This window comes from Puma concolor, chromosome A1 (assembly GCF_028749965.1).
Source record: "Puma concolor isolate L17-30 chromosome A1, mPumCon1.1.hap2, whole genome shotgun sequence".
Lineage (NCBI taxonomy): Eukaryota > Metazoa > Chordata > Mammalia > Carnivora > Felidae > Puma > Puma concolor.
In genome coordinates this window covers 137,366,213-137,390,733 of record NC_141667.1, presented here as the reverse complement: position 1 = coordinate 137,390,733, position 24,521 = coordinate 137,366,213, and the positions used below count along the sequence as shown (strand labels likewise).

General features: G+C 38.3%; 1 long non-coding RNA gene across 3 annotated transcripts in view; it reads right to left on the bottom strand.

Annotated features, from left to right (window-relative positions):
• The window catches only part of LOC112861609 (uncharacterized), a 445,815-nt gene that overhangs the window by 166,169 nt on the left and 255,125 nt on the right, over nt 1-24,521 (bottom strand). The window contains exons 1-3 of one of the 3 annotated variants that reach the window (XR_015250510.1): nt 17,110-18,684; nt 16,068-16,183; nt 5,856-6,012 (exon numbers count right to left, since the gene is read on the bottom strand). This is a non-coding gene — a long non-coding RNA (uncharacterized LOC112861609). Of the gene's footprint in view, nt 1-5,855; nt 6,013-16,067; nt 16,184-17,109; nt 18,685-24,521 lie in introns of those variants that run through there. The other 2 variants (XR_015250512.1, XR_015250511.1) reach the window with 2 other exon arrangements.

Here is a 24,521-nt window from a genome sequence, read left to right as displayed (position 1 = left end):
GACCACATATAGAGTTAAGATACCTTTCGGGGGGTGGACATAAGGTGGCACACTAGGAAGCTTCAGGCTCTCATCCTCTCCTAGGAACATCAAATAAATAGTTCCAGACTAACTAAAATAGCTTTGTAGGAGGTCCGAAAAAAATAGTTAAAAATCTGCAGCAACCAAGCAAACAACCAATGAAGAAAAAGCCACACTCAAAATGGTAGGAAATTTCATGGTGCTTTTGCTTGCCCTTACTACTCTCCCTCCCTTCGGTGGCATGACAAAGTCAGGGGGAAATTGCCCAATTCCAAGCTCCTTCCCTTGGGATGGAAGGAAAAAAGCAGAACTTGTGTGCAACATTGTGGCCTTTCTGTGAGATCCAAGAAGGACTAGCTTCTAAACTGCGGGACTAAGAGCTCAGAGAGGAATGGCAGCATAGGACGGATGCCAGGTTGAAAGCCATGGGAGGCTGTGGCAGACACCATGGCACACGAAACTGCAGGGAGACTGAAGACCTGCAGATGCCTGGGGCAAGAAATTATGAGCAAAGAAATGCACTAGAACATTTAAGTCCCCAAGAAGATGGAATGAGACTCCTGGGGAACTTAAAACATTGAAAAGCAGACATTTGTATGGAATATTTTGAAGAATATACACACACAGGCCCAAAGAAGATGCAGGCTCAGAAAAGGTCTGAGAAGACCTTAAGTCTTCATGCTGGGCTGATTAGTGAGGCTTTTCCCCTGCACATAGCCAGTTTGCATACGCTCAAAGAGGTAGCTGTGGTTTCCAAGGTTTACTTTTCAACAATAGATTGCAAGGCATACAAACAAGGAAATATGGCCAATCCAAAGGAACAAAATTAATCTCTAAAAACAAAACTAAACAAACATAGACCTCTGACTAGACAAAAATTTAAAACAAATGTCTTAAGTATATTAATTAAACTAAAAGAGAATACAAGCAATAATTTATACAAAATCAGAATGATTTATGAACGAAAGGAAAATAGTAAGAAAAAGTTATGTGTGTATGTGTGTATAAGAATTACAAAATTTCTGGAGCCGAAAAATACAACTGAAGTGAAAAAATTCACTAGAGAGGTTCAGTAGTAGACTTAATCAGACTGAAGAATGAGTGAACATGAAGATGAGTCACTGGAAACGACTGAGTATGAGAAGCAAAAAAACCCCGACAAATTATAAAGAAAAATGGACAGCATGCAAGGGACTTTTGGGACACTAAAAAGTAGGCCAAGATAGCATAATTGGAGTCCCAGAAGGAGAAATGAGGGACAAAAGAGCAGAGAGCTTACTGGAAGAAATAATGGCTGAAAATTTCACAAATTTGGTGGGGGAGAGGGGTGCAGAGAATGGATATACAAACACAAGAAACTCAGTGAATTTCAAGTAGGATAAATTCAAAGTAACCTACACTGAGACACATAATCAAACTGTTGAAAGTCGAGGACAAAGAGAGAATCTTGAAAGCTGCAAGAGAAAGTCAATACAATAGAGTAACTTGAAGCCATATGAAAATATAAATTTCTCTAATAAAAGTAAATACATAAACAAACATAGTATTATCATTTTAGCTCATAACTCTATTTGTAATTTTCTATAGGATTTAAAAGATAAATGTTTAAAGTAACTATAAATCAATGTTAACAGACACACAATATGTAAAGATGTAATTTGTGACATTAATAATATAAAAAGGGGCCGAGGTGTAAAGGAGCTTTGGCATGAGATTGATATTAAATTTGTATCAGTTTAAAACAGATGATTATAACTCTAAGATAAATGTATGTGATACTCACAGTCAACACAAATAAAATATCTACAGAATACACAAAAGGAAATGAGAAGGGACTTAAAGAGTATCATCACAAAAAATCAGCTAAACACAAAGAAAGGCAGTAAGGGAGAAAATGAAGGACAAAAAAGCTGTAAGAAACACAAAAAACAATTTTCCAAACGCCAGTAGTACATCCTTCCCTTTCAGTAATTACATTAAATGTAAATGTAATTTTCGTTTAATCAAAAGACACATATTGGCTGAATAAATTAAAAAAACAACAGAATTCAACTATATACTGTGTATAAGAGACTCACTTTAGATCTAAGGACATGCATAGCTTGACAGTAAAAGGACAGGAACGTTATGCCTTGCAAATAGTAACTAAAACAGAGCCTAGGCTAGTTATCCTAATGACAGACAAAATAGACTTTAAGTCAAAAACTGTTACAAAACACAGAGAAGGACATTCCCTAATGATAAAAGGATCAATTCACCAAGATGTTACAAGTCTAAACACAAATGCTGTAAATGTATAAAGCAAATACTGACAGAACTGAATAAAGAAATAAAAAGATCTAGAGTAATAGTGGAATTTTCACTAGCCCACTTTCAATGATGCATAGAACACCAGACAGAAGATTAATATGGAAATAAAGGACTTAACATTATAAACCAATTAAGCCTAACAGACATATACAGAACATTATACCCATCAGCATCAGAATACACATTTTTTTCTCGAGTGGATATGGAACATTCTCCACGACAGACCATACGTTAGGTCACAAGTCTTAATAAATAGAAAGGGTTCAAATCATAAAATGTATATTTTCATAATAAAATTAAACTAGAAATCAATAGAAGGAAAACTACAAGATCCCCAACTATATGAAAATTATATGACACATTCTTAAACAACCAAAGGGTCAAAGAAGAAATCTCAAGGAAAACTACAAAATATTTTGGGACAAATGAAAATAAAACACAACATACTAAAATCTGTGTGATGCTATGAAAGTGCTAAGAGGGAAATTTACATCTCTAAATATTTATATTAAAAAAGAAGAAAGATGTCCAGTCAACAACCCAATTTTACAACTTAAAAATGTAGAGGAGGAAGAAAATAATCTAAACCCAAACCTCGAAAAGCAAAAACTAAACCCAAAGCTACCAGAAAGAGGCAAACAACACAGATTAGACTAGAAATAAACAATACCTTCTTGAACCTATTCTAGGATATGTGCCATTATTTTCTCTATATGGTATTTTATAAAAAGTATCTGATAACCATGTTGGTTTCTGTTTCTTTGAAAGTAAACTTAATTTCCCTTTCTTGTTTTCTGAAAGCATTTAGGATTTTTTATTTATTGATGGAGTTCTAAAAAGTTCCAGGATATGTTTGATTTTTTTTTTGTTATTGTACAAATTTTGCTAAACCACCCAGGGAGCCCTTTTAAGAGAAAGCTCCTAAGTTTTTTTTTTTTTTTGTTCTGTTTTTTATCTTTGAAAATGTTTCCTTTATTTTTACATTGGATTATGCTTCAAGGTACTGTTTATCCTTTTAAAACTACTGTTACAAGGAACCTGGCACTCACGGTTTCCATCATTTTGTCTTCTGGCTGGGTGTCTGGGGAGAATTCCTGGACTTCATCTTCTGCATTACTAATAGAGTCTTCAATAATATGAATTATTTTATTCAGCCCTTCTGTTGAATTATATTTGCATTCCTATGTTTGTTTTCCAACAAATATACTCATTGATTTTTTTTCTATTTTGCAAATTCCTGCTCTCGTTTTTAAATGGTATATTCTCTTGAATCTTTTTGAGTGTACTAATTAGAATGTTCAGTTTTTCTTTCCTGAATTTTGTCTGTTTGCTCTGCACTAATTTGATCTCCTTGTTTATCTTGGTGTTTTGATTCCATGTTGTTGATTTTCCTTAAATATCTGGGACATATTTTTATATATGGGAAAGATGTTTGAGGCTAATTGGTATAATACCTGGCGTGGATTTTCGCTGCAAATGTTTAAAGTTTTATTTCCCCAGTATGCCTCTGCTATGATCAGGACAGTATTCTGGTCTGGTCTGGTCTGCAAATGCTTTCAATGTGGTTTGACTTACTGATTGCTAACATTCACTGTAAAGTCAAGGGGCCTGTAACAAGCAGACAATTTTTCTCCCCTACATTCCCCACGCCCTGCCCCCGCCCAGCTGCCAAAATAAGGAGAAATTTCCTCTGACATTGAGGAAATTGAGTCTATTTTGCTTTTCAAAGGAAGTGCTTGGTTTTTGCTTGCTTGTTTTTTCCTATTTCAAGTCTTCATTGACAGTCTGGAGTTACCTCAAACTGTAACTACTTCTCTTGTAAAATTGAAGGCCAACACCAAGCATTCTTCCCAGCTAGGAAAGTCACACCCTAAAGTGTGTGGCTCTCAAATTTCATCCTGAAGTCAAATATTCGATGTAGGACTGCAGACATGGGCTGGGCATGGTTTTCCTCAATACCTTAAGACATTTAAATAATTATTCTGACAAGTGTCCTAGAGAAGCTTTTGCTCCCTGCATTTATTCTTTTACCTTGATCTTCCCCCAATCTCTCCTGTAGTTTTCTTTTGAGGATACTTTCAGCTGTAATTTTCTTATCATTCTGATCTCATTTGTTTAATGAGTCTGGTCCACTGACAGCCCTGCCTGGAAAATAAATTCCAGGGCTGAAGAGAATTTATTCCTTTTTTATTTGTCACTTGCAGGAATTTAGAAGTAATAATGGAGATAAATGCATAGGCTAGGTTCAAGATCCTGACAAACTGGCTTTTAAGGAAGATGCTATGAATCGGGAGAGAAAAACTAATGGATGCAAAAATCATGTATAGCTCCAAACATACATGTGTCTGGCCAAATGCCTTACAAACTTTATTGAATAGCAGAGTACTTTACTTGGTGTGGGTGTGTGATCATGATCTGGATAAAATATCTAGAATAACTGCTCTCTTGCCCAATAAAAAATATTTCCAAAAAATTTCTCTAATTAAACTACAGTTCTTTGATGAGATACAGATTGAAAGAGAAGAGCTTAGTTCAAATTAATACCTTATCAGCACTGGCAATAAAAACGTGGAAGACTTAAAATATATTATCGCAATTCAGACAGGAAGGAAAGCAACTTTGATACAATGTAGCTTGCATGTGAACCCCGATTTCTGGTCTGTGGAGGGAAGGCAGTAGTGTGTTTGCATGTCTGAATGTGGACGGACTATGAATCTCACCTGTTAAAAGCAACCCGCTCACTTCAGATTTATTAAGTCATTTCACGCTTGTGGTAAATATCCAGCCTATCAAGATTTCTACTCATTCTGCTCCTTCTCTTCCAGGTCATATCTTTGTGCAAGAATTCATGTATTCATTCATATAGCCACTCAACTAGTATCAATTGAAACCTGTTACATGCTAGGCGCTAGAGCTATAAACATGAAGGAGACCTGGTACATCCTTGCCCTCACAGTCTTACACTCTAGTGGAGACACATACACACACACATAATATGCACATAAGTCTATAACTTTAGATTATAATAAGCAATCTGGAAACAATAAAGCAGGATAAACGGATGGCACGGATGGTAGAGGAGGCTATTTTAGGAAAAATGATGTGGGTAGCATCTTTAAGAAGAGAACCTTGGAGCTCTGAGGAAAAATCTGAACGAAGATTGGAGATGTGAGTGAAAGAACAAAGCTGTGAAGATCTGAACAAAGAGCGTTTTCAGCAGAAAGAACAGCCTGCCAAGGTCTGAGTAGGAATAACCTTCTCCTGTCTGAAGAAGAGTAAGAAAAGCACAGGGCTAGAGTAGACTCAGGAGAGTAGTAGCAAATGGGGCTAGAGAACTTACCAGGAGCTAAATCATACAGAGCTGAAAGTAACATGAGCAGTGAAGGACAGCTTCAGGTTTCAAGCTGTCCCGACTTTTCTGTGTTCCAGGGATGCAGTTTATGCCAAGGCTCTTAGCTCCTCTCCCTCTGGAACAATGTCACACAGATTACACACGGTAACAGGCTCCCAACACCCCTTCTCACCTGCACTGCTCATCATCTGAAACTCAAACACGTCTGCCGTATCTTCACAGACTCCGTTCTGGGAAGACTTTACTCCAGCTCTTGGTGACCAGCTAGGGATTTCTTCCTCTTCCCTGATGACCATAAATAGTTTTTTCTTATCTCCTCTCTACTGGAGCTGGAACAAAGAAGATTTACTGGTCATCTTGGACCCTCTTGTTCTGAAGGCCATTTGCCCTCCTTTGAAGACTCCCTTAGTGTCATTGGGAGCCATACAATTTTGGGTCCTCAGATGGTTACAGTCAGGAAGCAGACCTTGATCCCTTTCTGCCTGAAAAGCTCAAAACCCCTTTTCCTCAAATCATCCCCTGCCCGACTGCCTGTGAGGATATCAACTCCAAGGAAAGGTAGAGTTGAGATCTCTCAAAGATCCTAAGCTCTGTCTGATCCTGATGACTCGCCTAACTTTTCCTCTTAGCATCTCATTCCAGAAAGGAAAAAAACACAAAGTGCTCTCATGTCATGTCCTGCTTCTTTAATACTGTATATTTAATTTTCATAAGCTCTATGTTCTTAGTATAGGAGACTTTGGTTCTTGATATCAAAGATGATTTTGATATTTTATTTTTGGAATGTAGAAAGTTCCAAATTCCTGATTCTTATGGCTGAGAAGTATGAATTTCAAGACTTCTTTTTGTTTGTTTGCATGTTTTACCTCCCATACTAAAAGAGGGAATAAGAAAAGAGTCCCCTGAAATTCAAAGCTGGGATAGAGAAATGACTGGCTTTTGTTTTCAACTGTGCCTGTTATTGTTTTGAGGACACTGTGTAGAGAAAGCTGTCACTGATCCATGAATGATGGGGGAGAAACACGTAATCTAAACATTAGTCAGGCACATGTCTAAACTTCCTAGTGGGTGTTTTTCTCTCAGTGGATAGAAAGATAAGACAGAAAGAGCCAGTCAGATAATAGCAGAAACAGCAAAAGGAAGGAGGGGGATAAAACTCCAATTTTTTAGCATTTTACCAACAAAGATCCTAGTGGATAGTTGTCACTATCTTTGTGTCTTTGTTGAAAACCGAGGCTCAAAGATGTGTAAACAACTTGCTCAAAGTCACACAGGAAATAAATGAGAAGGTTATGATCAAAGCCCTTTGTCTTTCTCTGTGTGCTGTATCACAGTATGCATCAAATTAAACCACTTTTGTTGCATACTTGGGACAGTATTGGAAACAGGTGGTAGCTTACTGTAAATATTTCAGGTTCGAAGGGGATTTCTTAAAATAATATAAGTACTGTTTTTATTTATAAAATTTATCAGTTGGAAGATATCTGTGAAAAATCGTAATATTTGCCTATTGGTAACAGCCAAAATTGGATAGCTCATCTTCACATACACAACCCTTTCTCATTGAATTTCGTATGCTTAAGTATACTGACTTCTCACTCTTACTGAATCAGAGAGCTCTCATGCAGCCTTGTCCTTAGCCCTAGATCTGATATCCAAGTGTTCCTTTACAGGATATCACTGTGGACTTGGCAGGTCTCAGCAGCCAAGCACAACGGTGCTGGGAATCACTGTCTTCCCCAGAACGTGTACAGTGCCTCAAGAAGCAAAGAAATTAGGAAGGGCGGGTCCTTTCAGGCAGAGTTTATGTTGACCAAACACAAAATCCAAATCCAAAGGGCATGAGAAATCTGGAAATAGGAATTAGGGTTAAGCTAGGAAATGGGCAGAAACTTGATTCAAAGCCAGCTTCATTATTCCCAAGGATGGGCTCTGACTAAGCTAACTACAGGTTCTGATTTCATATTTTTTCCTGTTACCCCAGTACGATTATTAAGGGTGCCCCTTTTGCTCTCAGTATGTTCTGGTTTAGGGAAATCTCAGTTGCATCTGGTTTATCAGAAAATTATATGGTCGCCGTACCCCTGTTGAGGGCCAGAAGCCATGCTGAAGCATCTGCAACTATCCTAATTGATCTGGTTACAGGTTAAATACGCAAACTCAATGAGATGATCTAAGGTGCATGACCATGTTGGACTCCCAGATAATATTATAACTGACTAGTTGGACAGAAGTAAAAACAGGCAAACAATAACACAATTATTTGTATCCATTATATAGAAGTTAGGTTATTCCCTACTCAGCCGTCACTCCGTTTCTCTCATTGATTCAATTATTTGTATGCGTAGCTGTCTCTACTACTAAATTAAATGGTTCTTGAGGTCAGTGCTGCTGCCTTACTCATCTTTGTCTCTCTTAATTCCTAGCATGAAAGTTTAAACATTGCAGGTATTCAATAACAATTACAAAAATGTATCATAATTATGATAAAATAGCTAGGGCTGGTCTTATCCCTTTGTATTCATACAGAAAAATAATGAGCAACTATACCTACTGTTTGAGAGATGCTATTATTGACTTTATTTTACAGATTAGGAAATTGAGACTCAAAGACATTATGTGATTTTGCTCACAACAACCCAGATGTTTACTAACAGGTCCATGATCCCCGAATATTCTGTTGGAGACTTAAACTTTTATCTAGTGCACTGCCAATAAACATCGAGATATTCATGATCTGACTTTTTCTTTCTGTTTTGGAAAATATTATGATTAATTTCATACATTCTCAACTTACTAGCTCAACAGTATCTATACCATCTCTATCCATGAAATTTCTGCCAGGCTGTCTTCATTAAAGCACTGTGTCTTCAAAGGCATTGTAGAATAAACACAACAATAAATCATTCATTCATGATTGTGTGCTACTTTACAAGGTAAAAAAGAACATTAGTTGATTTAAATATTTCACAGCAATATATGAGCCATGTAGTACTCTCCCTAGGTATTTCTACGAATATCAGTCTCTTGAAGTTGATACAGATACAACACTCACTTCTTACGGACTCTTTGATATCTGTGGGTTATTAAATCCTTATTACTGGATGATACACTTACTGAATCAATCATTTAACAAGAACAACAAAAACACAGTTTGGCTCATGAATAAAATAACACGGCGAAGGTGTACTTTTATAAAGAATTACACTAGCTATTTGATTCTAAAACATATGTGTATGCAGTGGATTTAAAAGAACAGTTATAACCACCACTGAATGTAGATTTTATTGAATCAGCTTAATCTTATCCTAATTTTTGGTCATGAAATAATAAATTAATGAATAAAAAAATAAAAAAAATAATATATAAATAAATCTTCAGTTGGCTAGGCTGTGGAAGTTTGAAAAATACATTGCTGTAACTACTGTCTCTTTGAAAATTATATCACACAATAAACAACCCTATTTCATAACAAAACCTTAGAGGCCTTGTGTTGTACGTAAACCTATGTAAGTATCTGGATGTCTAGTATGAATCACTCAATGACCCTTGTTGATTAACAGCATCTTTTTTTAAACATATATTCAATTAGATTTAAATAACATTGGATCAGTCAGCCAATTCATTGTATTTTCACAAGTGTACGGTCAATTTAGTAAAATTAAGTAATCAGTCAATGTCAAAAAATTCAGAGACTAGCTTATCTGGTAAATATTTTTCAAACTCTACCCAATTTCTGGGTCCCTCACAGACACAGTCACAACTCAGTCTGATTATTAATTTAGTTGGAAAATTTCTCAGGAAATCTACCTTTCTAGAAAACTCATTTTCAAGTGCATCTTGGATGCAATTTTATTTAACATTTCTAGACCAGCTGGCATTAAAATATAACATCACAATTTTATTAAAGAAATCATACCACAAATTTCTCTTTGTTTTAAATATGGATTTCTACTCCCTTAAATATTTAATGACAATCTAAAAAAATCAAAGATTAAAAGGAAACACTTTCAAAAACAAAATATCACAGAGATCAAGTCAAACCTTTGATGTTCTACTTTACATGTCTCTCCAAGAAGAGTAAATTATGTTTGACATGAAGAAATGTAGAAAAGACTATTTTCACCAAAAAAAAACCAAAAACAAAAAACCCTTTACCTATAGGAAAGTAAAGCATGTTTATTATCCTTTAGGTGTTTAGAATTATTACAATGCCAAATAGGAATGTGTTACCTTTGCTAAAGTTTCTTATTTTTAGGTGGAATGGGAAAACAGAATTCATTTGTCCTTCTGACAACTAGCTTCTTTGTCTCATTTCTGTTTATTTCTTTGGCAGCTAAAACACCTTGAAATTACCTTCTCTAGCATAGAAGAATTATATATATATATATTTTTTTTCTATTTCTAGCTGTCAGAGTGATTAGAATTTTAATTAGCAAAGGAGAGCTCAGAACGGAAAATGAATGAAAAAAAAAGCACACAAAAGATCCCAAATTGGTAGAGAAACAAAGGAGCAACCAAAGCTGCCTCACAGCTTAATTGTTACATCTGTGACTTGCCTCTTCCTGGATTCCCTGTGACTTAGGACAGTGCTGTCCTATAGCCCCACGCCAGCACAAGATGGCCCAGGCACTACTAAACGCTATCCCTAGCTGTCGCTAAAAGTAAAGCAAGGCTCTTAAGGCACAGGAACAGCTCTGTTTCACTGTCAATGTCCGCCTCTTTAATTTATTCTCAGAATCCTACTGAGGATCATAAGTCCAACCACAAAAGATGGAATCCACCAAGTATTCAAGGAATAAACACTCTTGGGTTGGTGAGAACACTCTCAAATTTCAGAGGAATTCATTCCTTCATAGGTAGTGTGATGCACAGCAGGCACCTTTCATCAAGAAGGCACTCAGGAAATATAGAAGATACATTAGTTGTTAAACATGCCATTAATTGGCTACGAGTCAGAATATTTCTGAAAACTCCAAAATAAACCAAAGTCGCCTAAATTTACATTACAGTAGTTATGTCTATCACCTACATTTACTATAGTAGTCCTGTGTGTATGTCTATGTAAGTATACGTATCACCCAATTATGGTATGAAAGTACCTACGGATTGCCATACAATATCAGGGTCCTGTGGCTTCAGAGTAACCTGATATAGCTTTGGTCCTGAATTGTTAGAGCTGGCTATGGGACCTTGGGAAGCTATTTAAATTCTCAGTCTCAGTCTATCACCTATTTAAAGTAGCGAACATTAAATATATGCCATGGAGATAGTGTGAAGAATGTGTGAGACAATGAACATGTAGCGGTGGTGGTGGTAGTAAATGTAAACAAATAACTCGTAGTAGATTATAAGTAATACGATTTAACTGTTAGGCAGGAAAATAGGGCTAAACACTTATACTGAGCTGTGAAATAAAGGAAAGATATCGGCGGGCAAAAAATGGGAGCTGGTGATTTCAGAAACAAGCAAAAACACAAAAGAGTAGCGCATACCTTGAGGGTAATGAATAATCTAAGAAATGCAAGAATCATGAGAATCAGTGGTTGGAAAAGAAATGGGATATACCAGGCTGGAGTGATGCCAGGATACTTGGGAGTGCAGGCTGTGGGAGAAAGAATGTTTTGAGAAAAGGGGATGACATGAATAGTCTTACGTCCCAGCAATAAAATCACATATCAATGTGTCTTATGGACCGAAGGCAGGAAAAACCCGTTAATAGTCAAAATAAGAGAAAATGAAGCTCTGCTGTTGGTGAGTGGCACTAAAAAGGTGACAACAGTGGGGGGAGCTACAACCAGAAAATAAGGACTTGACATCACACTGGGTAATGGACAAGGAGAAGAGGGAAGTTAATAATGGTAACATTTCAACTCCAGGAGAATTGAAAAACTGTGCTGTTGGGGTGCCTGAGTGGCTCAGTTGGAGGAGTGTCCAACTTCAGGTCAGGTCATGATCTCACGGTTTCTGAGTTCCAGCCCCGCTTCAGGCTCTGTGCTGACAGCTCAGAGCCTGAAGCCTGCTTCAGATTCTGTGTCTTCCTCTCTCTCTGCCCTTCCCCCACTTGCACTCTCTCTCTTTCTCTCAAAAATAAACGTTAAAAAAATTAAAAAGAAAACAAAAATGTGCTGTTATTTGTAGACATAGGGGTTATTGTGGTCTTTGAAAGAGAATGAGAAACATTTAAGGGAAGGACCAAAAGTCTTCAAGTTCACATTTGCAGAATGGAGAGACACCAAAATCATGTGATGAATACTGTTCCAAACAAGCTGCTGCCAGATAGGATATAGGTTCCTCTTTGAAACTTAATTAGCTCATTCGTGCCATTTAAAGCTCATCTTATTAGATTCATTTTTAATTGATTATAAGGACCACTGAAGGCACTGAGAGAATCTGCCTTAATTTTCAAGTTGCATCATGTGTAATATTTCGTTATTTTTAAGATAACAATAAGCTATTAGTATTCCTTTTACTAAACTTACAATTTAATATGATAAAATTAGTTTTTACTTTCACAGGATTAACTTGGAATTGATGTATTTGGGATGTTGCAAAATACCATGTATCTATCCCCCATCACAGAATATTGACTTAAAAATAAATGTGTTACACTCAAAAGTCAGTTCACAACTGCCTATTCAAAATTATGTAATCTTTTAACTATTATGGTAACAGTGATTTAAATTCCATTTTACATACAATTTGTGTTTCAGTTGAAACCCAAGCTAAAGAGTTAAAACCAGAAGGCTCTCAACAAACGGATCATTGTCCAGGCTCTAGTAAATGTGCTATTGGTGTAACAAATTGGTTTGCTGACCTTTTGTCTAGTAACATAACGCATGACATATTTGTAATTTATGGAAATCAATCCATAGAGAATTTTTGGTTTCATGTAATTATAGACCAGTGCAAGATCTAAATAAAGGTGAAGAAAAGGTCCATAGGAAAGTAATGGTACACTGTTGATAAAAACTAAAAAGCAAAGTTCAAAGCACTGATCCATGCAATGCATCTTTAAATACTGGTAAGAGGCCAATAATTACAGTTAAAGTCAGTTACCAGCTGTGTTTTACTGCATACACTTTAAGGCACCATTGAAACTGCAACCCTATACTCAAGAACATAGGGAGGAGGGGGGGATCACAAGACCAAATCTATCACCTAGTTACAAACTGTAATGGTGCTGGGCAATTTCCATCTGGTTTCTTAAGTGCTATTTTTAACAGGTAGTCACCAACCCATTTAGACTCTCCCTTTCTAGCAGTAAGCCCAACCTCCACCTGACTGAATAGGGCAAGCTCTGCTTTCAACAGATCTCAGCTCAAAGCCTGGCTCTGTCACATAATAAAAATGCCACATTGGGCAAACTACTCAAATTCTCTGTGTGTACATTAGGATTTTGAGGTGTTCTGAGGATTAAATGTGGTGGTAAGTTTAAAGTGCTTTGAATGGTACCTAATACATACTAGGCTCTCAAGAAACATTAGCATGTTTATCATCATCATCATCATCATCATCATCATCATCATCTGTTTTAGAGGGAGCAATAGAAAGGGAATTGATCTATTCATAACCCTCCTCTTTCCTGTCTCCCATTTGATAAAGTTTTCCTGCAGTGAGTCAACTCCCCTGCACTTCTAGGCCAATTCCCCAATGCCACAGGCACTCGCCTGTAGTATGGCTAAAAGAGCCTTGCTATACTTTTTCTACTTCCTAAGAAATGTCTGCCTCTCTCCACATATAGACCATCAACTTAGGTCTGGAAAACTCTTCCTTCTCTGTGCTTGGCTAACTCTTGTGACTCATTTCTCAGCCTAGACACTCATCCAGGAATCCTTCATTGATTCCACCAATCAAGATTAGACACCCTCTCTATATGCTCCCAGGGCATCTGCTCCTTCCTTTTCCTCCAGCCCTTAACCATTCTTTGGTGTCACTGCTTGCTGCCTTTCCTTCGTGTTCCCAGGTGAGTTCTCTGAGTGCAGGGACCTTGTTTATTTTCCTTACTGCTATCCCCTCAGCATCTAGTAAAAGGCCTAGCACACAGAAGGTGCTCCAGAGATACTTTTCGTGACTGTTCTTACAGGATTTCTGTGTCTCTTAAACATTATTAAAAGGTTTGCCACAGTTCAGCATATATTATGTGCCCAGCTTTTCTGTCCCAATACCAGAATGTAGTGTGGACTTAAGCACAAAGTATCCTCATGTTTTCTAATGCTCAGCATTCTTTCTGTCACCAATTTGGCAGCGATTTCTGCAACATATTCTGCATATAATTCCTCTATCTCAGTGGCCATAACTTTACCCTTTTTTCATTCTATTAAAAAAAGCATATGAAGATACAAATCAATAAAATTAATTCCATTATTAGGGATAATCTAATCTGAATGTGAATAAGGGATATCTTAGTACGTGGTATGGACTGAATGTTTGTATCCTCTCTTCTCAAATTCACATGTTGAAGCCCTAACCCCCAATGTAATGGTATTTGGAGGTGGGGCCTTTGGGAAATAGTTAGGTTTAGATGAAGTCATGAGAGTAGATCCCCATGCTAGAGACCTCTTCTTGTAAGAAGAGGAAGAGAGACGAGACCTCTCTCTCTTCCAACCACTGGGAGGACAGGTGGCCACCTACAAGCCTGGAAGGCAGTTTTCACTAGGAAGTTAAGCTGCCAGCACCTGGATTTCCAGCCTCCAGAACTACAAAAAAGAAAATATCTGTTGTTTAAGCCATCCAGTCTCGAGTATTTTGTTATAGCAGCCTGAGCTGGTTAATACAGCATATACTTAGGAGAGCTTGAAACAAAAAAATTCTCACTGCCACTACACGTAATCAAAGTTGTTCAAAACTCCATTCCGGGTCATCTTTATTCTGGGACTTGAGTTGATGGATCATGCACTACATGCAAATTTCTGATTATTGTTGTAAATGGAAAGAACTCTGAAGGATCCCCCACTGACAGTAAATGAGCCAGCCCCAAAGTGACATCATCAATTCCACTCACAAATTATTGACCATAAATAATTATCAGTCACATTACTTCTTCCAATCACATCAGAGTCAAGAAGTACAATCTTACTATATGCCTGCAAAGCTGATGGATTAATTTTGGTGCCAATCAAAACTAATGACTGCTATCTGATCAGACTTAAATATTTTAACTATTATAGTAAATATTTTATAACCATTCTTTGAAAAAAAAACCCAAAGATTTATCAATATGTTATGACCCTAAAAATGCTATATATTTTCCCTTCCTTAAATTTATAATTCTGGGTTAAAACTAACTGTGGATATCAAATTTTTCTGAGCAAAATAGCAAATTAAAGTAGGTGGCAGAGAAGAAGGATGGAAGGATGGAAGGAAGGAAAGGAAGGAAGGAAGGAGAGACAGGGAAGGAAGAAATACAAAGCCAGACTACTAGCCTCAAGAAGTAACCAACATTTCTACCTAGAGTTTAAGACGAGTGCTTCCCAGGAAAACTGTCAGGCACATCTAAGTTTAATAATGCTATCATACTTCAGATTGCTTCTACAATTGGAGCTCCATGTTCTTCCTACAATTATCTCTTAGAGATGGCACACTCAAACTGACAGTTTTACCAAAAGATGTAGGTAGGTTTGGGAGAAAACAAAGAATAGTGTAGATCCTTGGGGCAAGCAAAAGAGAAGTCATTTAACCCCCTTAGGCATGAATGGACAAGAGGAACGAACAGCTAAATTAGGGAGAACAGCTGCATAAAGAGTTCCACCTTATAAAAACCACAGGCCTTAGTAAAGAAATGCTTACAATTTCCACAGACTCCATAAAGAGGAAATTAGATGAATATCCTTACTTTATTTTCATCCCAAACCAAGCACCAGTCAATAATCCCATTGGCCAACTTACAGCCAGAGTACAAGGAAGCAGGCTTTTATAGTCTGTGTAGTTCAGCCTTCCAGAGCAAAATACAGAGTGGAAAAATAGTAGTAAGTAGATCAGGAGAGGCAACCAGACGTTATACACAGCTTATAAATCTTAGCTGTATCTCAGTTACCAAAGAGGAGGGTACCCCCTTCACCTTCACCAACTCCCAAAGATAATTCATTTGGCGTGAAAATGTGATGTCACATGGATCCCCCAAAATATTTTTCTTGAGAACAACAGGCTTCCTTTCAGGTAAAATCTATCCTGATTTCATAGCATTGCCTCTTGAGAGAGACTTCAGTTTTCTAGATACATGTGACACTTGATGCTGCCATTTTCAGTGATGGGGGTGATGTTTTGCCAGTAAACATTCTTACCAAAAAAGGCAAATGTGCTATTATTCCTCATCTTTGCCAATAACAGAGAAAAGGAAGTTTGCCAACTCCCACCTGAAAAATCTAGATCTGTATAAACTTACCTCACGGAGTTGGGCTTAAAGGCATGAGCCAACCGGGAGAGCCTAGGCAGTCATCAACTAACTCAATTGCAAATAAAGGTAACAATGGCTGGAAGGAATTCAGTACCAGGATGTTGCTGCAGAAACAGGTATCAAATAAGTGGTCATTGCACAGATACAAACCTAAGCCCCACCTCTAATGAAAGTGATTACAGACACTAGGGGCAGTCAGGCAGAGTTCTCTGAATGACAAGTCCTTTAAATTGTTGGGAAGAAGAGAGAAAATATTTTAAGACCAAGTGGTATCAACTTCGATTTTTAAAAATCTCCACTGCCTTCCATGTTGCTAGTTCTACCCCACGTTTCTTAGCTGGGGAAACAGATGCAGACAGATCTAACACACCCTCTAAGCATATCAATTAGGAGAAGTGGTGGGGTGATAAGCCCATGTGGAAGTACACAAAGATACCACCAGTTTGCTTTTCCAAGAAGATAGAAAATCTTTACAATTTTTTACTACAGTTGAGAAAGAAATGTGGAAAACTAGAACTTATGCATTTTATGTCAATACATAGCACAAGTTTTGAAACCTGGCCATATTGTAGAATCACCATGAAAATCTTCAAAAATGCCCATGTCCTGGCTCAGCTTCCAGAGATTCTGATGAAAATGGTGTCACGTACAATCAGCCACTGGTATTTTTTGAAAGCTTTCCAGGTGAAGCTAAGAACATTCAAGCTTGCAAATCACTACATGCAGGAATAGAATTCTATCAAGTTCATGAAACTGTTCTTTAGATATTTGCTAAGAAGGCAAAGAGGAAGACAAATCTGTTCAATAAGCAAGAGCCATGTCAAGGCTTGAAAAGATCTTTTATTTATTTTTTTAATGTTTGTTTATTTTTGAGAGAGAGAAACAGAATGTGAGCAGGGGAGGGGCAGAGAAAGAGGGAGACACAGAATCGGAAGCAGGCTCCAGGCTCTGAGCTGTCAGCACAGAGCCCAACGCGGGGCTCGAACCACGAACCGTAATAACATGACCTGAGCTGAAGTCGGACGCTTACTGACTGAGCCACCCAGGCACCGGAAAAGATCTTTTAAAGAGGTGAATTCTGAGAAAGTTTCACAATGATTTGTAGAAGGCAATAAAGGATAATGTTTTAGAGCATGTACTTTAGAATTAGAACAACTTGACTTTGCCTTTCATCTTTGCTATTCACTAGGTTGGTAATTTCAGAAACTGTCCACATCTGTGAAAATGAATATAATATTATCTACCTTGTGGAGTGTCTATGAGCTTGTGTGTGAGCATTAAACGCAGTCAAGTATGTAAATCGTCATCACACAGCCTCTGCTCAGTAACTGACATTTCCTTTTCACATCCAACCATATTCCAAGCCCAGCTCCTTTACAGAGACACCTGCATAATACTGACAGCCACCTACAATCAAAAACATAAAGTGCTAAAATAACCCAAGGGGCTTTATCACAAGAGCTAAGATATAAAATTTGTGATCTAAACAGAAAATTACAGCTGAAACCAAGCTATCATTTTCAAGATGCACTCATTAATTCAAAAGCAAGCTTAGTCATCAGCTTACATATTCCTAAAATCTATCACTTTGGTCTAGACTGAACTGTATATAAAGAAAAATTAAGAGAATTTACTGCAATCCTATAATGTTAAAATAAGGCCATCCTGAAAGAAACACAGGAGAAATACAAACCTCATATAACATATTGAAAGATTATCCCTGATCTCATTTTCACAACTTGAGTAGTTCAAAAAATTCTCAAGAGCAATCTCTTCCAAAGAAAAACATTCATGTTATAACCCTCCTTCCACACACGAAACCCAAAGAGGTGGGGTCAAACTTTATTAAAACTCTGAGCTGTGTGGAGATGGTTGCATATAACTTGAGCCCTGCATATCCAATGAACCGGTTTTGTTACGTCAATAAAAGATCTCCTTGGCCATCGTCTTTCCAAAGTTACAACCGGAATGGGAGGCATGCTATCCATGACTCCAGCCTCTAAAAATATTTCCTTACAGAACAGTCTCTCTGTAAGACAGATCAGTTTGCTTCAGTCCCCCCCTGCTCTATGCCTCACGTGGGAGTACTTGCAAATAGAGCGCCTGGAGGGATCAACACAGTTTTCTAAAGCAAACATAACACAAGTGCTATTCATGGGTTACACACTCCACAGCTGTAATATGAAATGTGTAGGAGCAGCCCCTAATGGCATTCAAATCATGTACTAACAGTTCTCAAGTGTCAGGTGTTTTTCATTTTCTAGCAAGGGGAAGAGATATTCACGTGCTGATTTCCTACACTGAACAGCTTTGTAACCCCCGCAGAGTGAAGGCGCACTGTGTTTCTGAGACTCTATTATGTCAGATGAATGCCACAGTTAGATCCCGGAAAGGACATGTGATCCGAGTTTAGATTCTTTTTTTTTTTTTTACCCCTGCCATCTCTCAGCACTTCAGTGGCACGGATTTTGTGTATATGCATGGAAGAAAACTTATAGAGCATGTATCAATGTTAAATTTCACATAAAAGAATGAGCACACAGATTTTTCTATCTGGGTATAATTTAATACTTCTGGATACACTTTGATCTTATTGAAGGTTTGCATTTTCAAAATGGCCTCTTGCAGTGCCCCAGATGGCTGCCTGTCAAACCCAAGCATCAAGCTCACTATAAATAGTGTGGGTTCTCATTGCAACAATGAAATTCACATTATACATGCAGAGGGAATTAAGATACATTTTATTTATTTAGCCTTTTTTTCCCCTTTACTTCAAATATGACTTGGTCATAGAAAATAACAAAGAATATTATAACATACTTTAAGAACACAAAAAGGCACATTTATTATACATGTTGGATCAAAAATTTCAACTTAGATGAGAATGTATGAGAGACTGGAGTATTTACCACTAGAATATTATCTAAATATGTGGAATTCACTGAAATGTGAAACATATTTTAGCAAACACTTCTTCCATTACATTTGAAGCTGCATATTTCAAAGTTATTCACTCCATTTGTTCCAAATTCATCTATATTAACCTCATTAGGACTGTGTTTTGTAAACAAAAATCTTGACGTGCAAGAAGACTTACAGTCTCTTTAAAGCCATTTATCTAGATTTCAGAAGGTGACTGGAACTTGAGGTTAAAACAGAGTTCCTTTTCATGCTAAATTGTACACATCTCCTTTAAGAGTAAATGAACACATCATTTCATTGTCTGAACACAACAAATGGATATATACGTACTAAAAACTACATACGAATACCTGGTATTCAATTAAACATATACGAAAGAAAGAATTTAACAGGATTTTTGAAAAATTGCTGAGGCAACCATGTGAAAAGTAGCTATAGAGAGATGCTAGGTCCATAATTTTAGTTAAAAAATATTTATTCAGGGGTGCCTGGGTGGCTCAGTTGGTTAAGCGTCCAGCTCTTGGTTTCGGCTCCGGTCATGATCTCACAGTTCATGAGTTCGAGCCCTGCGTCGGGCTCCGCACTGGTGGTATGGAGCCTGCTTGGGATTCCTTCTCTGTCCCTCTCTCTCTGCCCCTCCCCTGCTTGCGCTCTTTCTCTCAAAATAAATAAAATAAAACTTTTAAAAAAATATTTATTCGGATGGCATTAAGAACACACTTTCCAGGGTAAATGAAGAAAAAATGTGGGTTTTTTTCCCCTCTATAATCAATGTCACTGTCTTGCAGTCCTGTTTTCTAGGCCCAAGCAAGCTGGATTCCTGAGGAGTAGCCTGGGGACACATGTATTAAATAATCAACGACTCTATAAATGATAGCTACATAAATACCTGCATCTTGTAAACAGCTTTGGTCACAGAGGGAGTAAGAATCTAAACAAGAGGGAAAAATAATATCTAAGTGCATTTAGGTATCTTCATATAAGTAAAATCTAGAGTCTGTGAAGACAGAAACAGTGAATTTGGGGAGGACTGGCATAGAATATGCCTGACATTTAAGTAAGAACATGGATGCCAGTATGTGGAGACACAGTGGAGGGTCCTATTCACTGTTCTGTCCCCACTCCAGGAATATTCACCCCTGGCCCTCAGGAATGGAGAGGACACAGGATATGATAGAATCACCAAGCCCTGCCCTTTCGCAACTTTGGAATCTCGAGCAAGTTAACTAACCTCTCCAACTGTTTCTTGCCACGAAAAAGTAATTAAGATACATGCCTACATTTGCCACCTGATTGTGAAGACTGACATGGTGTATCCAATGTGTCTATCATGTAGGAGTTGAAAAAAAATACATAGATATTATTGTAAATTTAATAAATCTGCCTTCTGACAGTTACCTTACACATTAACACAGGATATATCAGAAAGGAGGTCATCGAAGGCACCATTAAGATAAATTTGCATGTAACATTATCAAAAAACAGTGACTTGTTGCACAAAATAACACATTAACACACGGGGGATCGGTCAGAAATGAACACTGTTCAAAGGGGATGAATTTTATTCAGCAGAAATTCCTCATGAGGAAATCTGGATATGGAAGCAGTAAGACCACCACATGCTTCCTTCTCTGAGAGCAACATGGACAGACAAGGGTGATTTAGCAGAGCTCTTAGGTCTGCAGACCATCACCAGGTTCTAGTCACGATCTGATCGCACTACGTACACTAATGTGCACACTGCCATGTATCATATTCTAGGACAATGTGCAATCATTTCCATCTGTACTGTGAGTCACTTCTATCCACCACCATCACCACCAAGATTCTCCAAGTGCTTTTCAAAGGGAACTGCTGAGTCGGCATGGCTTATTAGGACTAATGTCAATACAGAACTAGTTAATGTATTAGGGATAATCTAACTGGTTCCGAGAAAACACATGAAGGATTGCTGTGGGAATAAAAAGAAGTCAAAATCTTTGGGGCTTAAAGTCCTTAATTTCCTTATCCCACCCAACCAGAACCTATACTGGAATTTAAGTAGGAGTGTATTTGATAAATTCATTTTCTGTCAAAAAAAAAAAAAAAAAAAGAGAGAGAGAGTTTAAAAACCATCTGCCTGGTCCCACATTTCATGCTACAGATGCTGAAACTGACTCTGGTGGCTGGGTGGTATCCTCAAACTCGTGGGGACAGTAAGTGGCCAACATGATCCCATCCCGGTTTCACATACTGAATTCAATCATCCTTTATCTATACCACGCTGTGTTTCACCTATTCCCTCCATATCAAAGCAAATATGTACATTTCCCTTAATAGGCATTGACGTTGTCCTGACAGGCACCCAAGCTTAAAGACTGAACTTCAATTCACCAAAGTTTTCTAACATTTCTCAGTAGTTTATTTTTACCCTACATGTCAGACATGGATTAAACAAAAAGTAAATAAAGGCTAAGAATGGCAGCTTTCTAAGGGGCGTTACTGCTCCTTCCTCCTCTTTCCACCCCTCAGACTCAAAGAGATGAAAACAGTAGGAGTATTCAAGAAGCAAAATGGTAGCTGTTGGTTTTCTGCTGGCTTGCTTAATGCGAGTCAAGGAAGAAGGCCCTTTTGGAAGAGGGTTATGTCCAAGAAACTTCGGGCTCACAATTCAAAGATGACTTCACACAAAGAACTGCTTCATTATTTAGGAGGTTCATGGACGTGGTAAGACAGCCAGACGCTTGGACTGCTGGCCCCAGACAGGAGTCCTTCCACCCAGGCTCAGGGTCTTATTCCATAATATGCCTATTGAGTGCTTCCCACCTACTATCTCTTCTCTTTGATTTCCTTCCCTTAACAGATGGTTCTTATGTGCACTCTAAATTTTCTCTGCGTGCCATCTCAGTCTCTGGCTTATGTTTCAAACTTACAACACACGAAACTAAAGACCTAGCTGTCTGGCTTAAATATTTCAGACATAAACATATTTTCCTTTCCTATGCATGTGTGTTCTGAGCACTAGAGACAGCTTTCTACTTTCTCTCTTTTGCCCATTTCATTATCCGTACTACTAACAAATACAGTCACAGGGCCTGTCAAAGGATGATGACGGAGCAGTTCATAATATCACGCGTATTTGAAGCGGGGAGATGAAAGGGAACTCTGAAAGGAAAACACCTCTTCCCAAATGTGTCGCTACCTTTCTCTCCTTACCCGTATGTCTCCAGGCCCCGTGCGTCTCTGTGGCAGAGGCTCTCTCCACACATCCTTTTCTTTCTATGCCTGGACGACCCCTCAACCAAAACTTACCACAGTTTATCAGAACTAGTGCAACAGCTTCCTGCTTCCTCTGCTTTTCTTTTAACAGTCATTTCTAAATGGCTCCATCATCTCTGTGACGCTCAGTCTGACCTACCTTCCAGGCCAAACACAAATGGTGCCTTCTTCCCAATGGCTTCCTTTTACCTAAAAGTACTGCTCATTCTATTGGGTGCCCACAGCAATCTGTCTGTATTTCTACTCTGGCCAATTGTGGGAGGTGGAATGAAAGCCATTTCAGACTAACTGCCTAAAAAAAAAAGCCTCCCTGATAGGCAATGGCCACATCCCGGGTATAGTCTTTGTTATGGATTGAACTGTGCCCGCCCCACCCTCCAATCATGGTTTGAAGTTTTCATCCCCAGTAGCTCAGAATGTGACCTTACTTGGAAACAGGGTTTTTAAAGACATAATTAAGTACAGATGAGGTCATTAGAGTGGGCCCTAATGCAGTATGAGGGATGTACTTATGAGGGTAAATTGGAACACAGAGACAGAAATGCATAAAGGGAAAATAATGTGACAAAAGTTCAAGAAGAAAATTATCTGCATGCCAAGGACAGAAGTCTGGAACAGATGCTGGCCACAAGGCCCTCAGGATGAACCAACTGGCCTACACTCTGATTCCAGACTTCTAGCATCCAGAACTGTGAGACAATAAATTCCTATTTTTAAACCATCCGGTCTGTGATGCTTTGTTACTGCAGCCCTAGCAAACTAATACAGCCCTCACTCTTGCAGCCTCAGAAGCTACATTTTTTCAGGGTCTTTCACATATTCAGACTTAGGGATACCGACTCACATTAAAAACAAAACAAAACCAAGAGACTAATGTCTAAAGCCAAAATGTTAATTCACTCATTACACTAATAACTACAGTTGCTGACAGGATCACACACTTTCATCCTCTGGCCAGCACATACTCTTTGAGCAATCATACCACTTGGAACACCTAACCCTAATCACTGAATTGTACAGTGAACATAAACTGAGAGCGAGTGAAATTAGCAACAGGATTCCAGAGTTCAAGACATTAAGTTACCACGCTCACAGTATCTATTCAAATGACATGCGTGCTGGCAGGACCAATCAAATTAAATCCTTAAACTAGGTTATCTTTAACTTTACCCAGTGTTTCAAAGGGTGCAACAGCTAACAACGTAGGAAATACTACTGGCTTTCTTCCTAGCCCCCACTTCTCCTTTAGCCTTTTCTGATTTTGTTTTGGGGTCTAGGCAATCCCCTGCACCAGGATCATAACCATGCAATCTCACTCTTCAGTGACAGGCTCAATAATACAGACAGGTCAACCCTCACATGGTCCTTCCCAGGCTCCCTGGGAAAGTGAGCACCTACTGAAAGTGAGGTCCTCCAGATAAAGGGAAGGATTGGAAGCAATGTATTCTTTGCTCTCTCTCTCCTGAATGTGAACATGAAGCATGCCATCCTTGTTATTCATGGGAACCTGTTAAAATATACTAATACTGTGGGGCACCTGGGTGGTTCAGTCCCTTAAGTGTCTCTTATTTTTTTTAATGTTTATATTTATTTTTGAGACAGACAGAGACAGAGCATGAGTGCAGGAGGGGCGGCGAGAGAGGGAGACATGGAATCCAAAACAGGCTCCAGGCTCTGAGCTGTCAGCACAGAGCCTGACACGGGGCTCCAACTCCTCAACTGCGAGATCGTGACCTGAGCCGAAGTTGGAAGCTAAACCAGCTGAGCCACCCAGGCGCCCCTGAGTGTCGGTCTCGTGATTTCGGTTTGATCTCATGGTGCATGAGTTCGAGCTCCACGTCAGGCTATACACTAACAGAGTGGAGCCTGCTTGGGATTCTCTCTCTCTCCCCTGCTCACTCTCTGCCACTCCCCGTGCACTCCCTCTCGAAAATAAACTTTAAAAATAAATAAAATATACTGATATTACAATAGGCAAAGATTATAAATAGAAAGGATCTGAGTCCCTGATGTCATCAGGACTTTTTTTTTTTTACACTTTCTGTAACAATTGCAATTTATATTTTCTTTCTTTGGTTTGATAGCATAAGCGGCAGTTTTATAGGTCAGGAAACCATTCTTTTTATGGGTATTTTGCTGAACCTTGATCTCATCTGTTTTGTGGGGATTTGTAGTGGAAATCTCACTAGGGAAACTGCTATGTAGCAGAAAACCTAGTGGAGATTCAACAGAAAAAGGCAAGCAAGTTAAACTCAGGGAGTG